Below are 3,210 nucleotides of genomic sequence, written 5' to 3' on the forward strand. Positions count from 1 at the left end.
TGACGGAATCATCTAAGACGGCCTTAGTCCGATGCTTTCACTATGCTACAGAGTTATTTGCCTTGTGCAAAATAAATCAAGGAAGTCTACAGAAGCAGCAGCCGTCTTACACCCGTTAAGCTGTTCTCATGTGTAATAATACAGAACGTCTTTTACGCTGAGACAAATTCAGTTAATATTGTTATTCTAATGAAAATAATAACATGGTTTTAAACACAAAGTTACCATAACATTGGTATCAATTGACCATCTGGCGCCGTGGCTTAGTTGGTTAAAGCGCCTGTCTAGTAAACAGGAGATCGAGGGTTCGAATCCCTCCGGTGCCTTGTGGATTCAATTTTTGTTTTTCAATTCTTCAGTCGGCCCTATTTTTATGACGCATTCTAAAGTTGAAAAGCTCATGGACATTCAAAAAGAAGACAATTGTGTAATGCAAGGGTTTGTGTTTTTGTTTAGCTTAATGCTTCGAAGAAAAACGACTTCCAAGAAGTAGTTTCAAATTTTCCATCGTAGTGCACTGTAATAGGTCGGGCAAGCGTTTACTTGCTAGAATTGTTTCTATTTATTCTTCGCCATCCTTGTTTCGTTCCAGAATTTCATTCGAAATGGCTACACTACTGTTGCTTACGATTGTGTGTGTGTGTGTGTGTGTGTGTGTGTGTGTGTGTGTGTGTGTGTGTGTGTGTAAGAGAGAGAGAGAGAGAGAGAGAGAGAGAGAGAGAGATATTAGGTCCGAGTGAGAGATACATGTGACGTGAAGAACTTTCATATCATTAAACAAATACAACTTTAGCAGTATCGTACCAAACCACACTGCTTAAAAGAGTAGTCACACATCGTAAGGGGATGTAGCTCAGTGGTAGAGCGTTCGCTTTGCATGTGAAAGGCCCCGGGTTCGATCCCCGGCATCTCCAAAATTTTTGAATCCGTGCAGAATAAGTATGTGCAATGTAATCCTTAAAGACCGAAGAGGCATCGCGATTTTACAATGCCAAAATCAAAAGCTTTCACTGCACCTACTCAGAGTACTCGTAAAGATACACTACTACGGTGATGTGCATGGAAGAAGGTACTTTCAATTGTACCACTAATTTATGTTTCTTCCTATTCTGTTTACAAATGGAGGAAGAAAGATTGTCGAAATACCTTTGTGCAAATTGTCATTAGTCTTATCCTGTCTTTGTGTCTCCTAGGTAAGTAATATTTAGGCGATTGTAGTACCATACAATCCTTAAATTCTCACTTAAACACCGTAAGTAAAGTGTTATGGGATTGGAGGTGCATATCTTAAAGCATTTGCCAGTTCAGGTTATTCAGCATCTCAGTGATGCTTTCTCATAGATCAATCAAACCTGTGATTGTATGCTGCCCTTCCATATACATTCATATTGCTATTAGTATGGGACCCATGCCCTTGAGTAATATTGTATGTTAGACTGCATGAGTGTTTAAGTAAGTATTTGCATATTTGTGTAATAACTAGTTAAGTAATTTATTGACAAAGCCCTCCCATAGGAATGTGCTGTGGCTCTCTGTTTTCAGCCTTTACATAGCTGGTATGCACAAAAACACCTCAAAGAAGTTTGGATATGGCAACAATTACATGCTGGCAGTAAGTTGTAAAGATATAGAGGCCACTGAAGACATTTTGATGAAGTACCTAACAGTTGTTGGGAAATACTTTTTTTTGGGGGCTGCATCCCAGTGCCACAAAAAAGTCTTTACATTCCCGATGAACAAAAAGTTATAGAACAGAAACTGGATGAAAGTGGATTGAATCTGGTTGATCACTGGATGGAGGAGTGGACCAGACAGGCATCCCCTGCCTCTTAGTATGCTACGTTGTTCAAAACTGATTTTTGAGGCCATGGATGTTCTGGGAAAGAATTAATGCAGTATTTACATTGAGAACAAAGTACTGCTCTATAATCAAAACCGAAAGTATTTTGGTGTCACCCTAGATAGCTCAATGACCTCCAAGAATAATCTGTCAAACAAAGCTGCCAAACTCAGAACTCACAACATTTTTCAGAGACTTGCCAGAACTTCAGGCCTATTCAATTTGGTAGTGGAATATTGTGCATCAGTTTGGCTGAACACATCACTAAAGAGTGCAACAATTTTGGATGAAAATGGATTCAGCCTAGTTGATTGCTGCATAGAGGAGTGTACCAAATAGGCACCACCTGCCTTTCAAAATATGCCTTGCTTGCTAGCACCCCACCCAGATTCAACAAGCCTAAAAAAATCTGGGATACCCTAAATAGAATATGAACAAACCATTGAAGATCTGCTGACTCGTATAGAAGGGGAAATAGCTTCTCCCAAGTGTGATTGTGGAGTTGCTAGGCAACTCATAAAACATATAATTTAAGATTGCCCATTGACAGGCTTCACTGGTGATCCCTCCGAATTCCAGATTGTTCCCCTATATTCTATGGTGTTATATAGTTTATATATTTTTATATCTATTCTTTTTTCCTCTTTTATATGACCTATATATTTTGTATGCATATTTAATGTTCATATTTTAGACTTTTTGTATATAATTAATTCATGCCACATACTAAGTAAATAAACTATCTGCTTCACTTATAACTGACCCTATGCGGTCATTCATTCCCCTACGCCAGTTACTTCATAGGACTATTCTAAAACTAATGTTTCTGGAGGACACAATCATACTAATCCAGTATCCAAACTTAACCAACACATGGATGAATCTTCATACACCGCCACAAACCTACCAATAAACTGTCGGATCCCTGATATGCAGAGTCAGTAATGTTCCAAATAAGAATAAACAAGCTATTAAGCAGGTGGTCATAACGTTTTGGCTCATCAGTGTACAACATTCCTTTACGATTCTTAAATCAAATGTTAGCTATGATTAAATTATGCTCTGTGCAAATTTTGCCAGACAGCTTCCTCTGTCTTTCCTTTCACGCTGTCTATACTCATCTACTAGTCTTCCTTCTCTTCCTTTTCTTACTATGCAATTCCATTACCCCATTACAATTAAATTTGTGTGTCCTTTAACTATCTTAATGATTTATATATGCCAACTGAAGTGACAAATGAAAATTTATACCAAGGTCGAGATTCAAATCCGTGCTAACCAATATGCTGTCCGGGCGCAATGGCTTTGCACAACTGCACAGACTACCCTAGCTCATCTCACTCACCAGTCCAAGTTCCCATTCATGCCAC

General features: G+C 38.6%; 2 non-coding genes across 2 annotated transcripts; both read left to right on the forward strand.

The window, feature by feature from the left end:
* Positions 1-252: 252 nt before the first annotated feature.
* Trnat-agu (transfer RNA threonine (anticodon AGU)) lies at positions 253-326 on the forward strand. Its single transcript has one exon. It is a non-coding gene; the product is annotated as a tRNA-Thr (tRNA).
* Positions 327-842: 516 nt separating this feature from the next.
* Positions 843-914, forward strand: Trnaa-ugc (transfer RNA alanine (anticodon UGC)). Its single transcript has one exon. It is a non-coding gene; the product is annotated as a tRNA-Ala (tRNA).
* Positions 915-3,210: the final 2,296 nt, after the last annotated feature.

The sequence above is a fragment of the Schistocerca nitens genome, chromosome 5, assembly GCF_023898315.1.
Source record: "Schistocerca nitens isolate TAMUIC-IGC-003100 chromosome 5, iqSchNite1.1, whole genome shotgun sequence".
In the NCBI taxonomy this organism is placed as follows: domain Eukaryota; kingdom Metazoa; phylum Arthropoda; class Insecta; order Orthoptera; family Acrididae; genus Schistocerca; species Schistocerca nitens.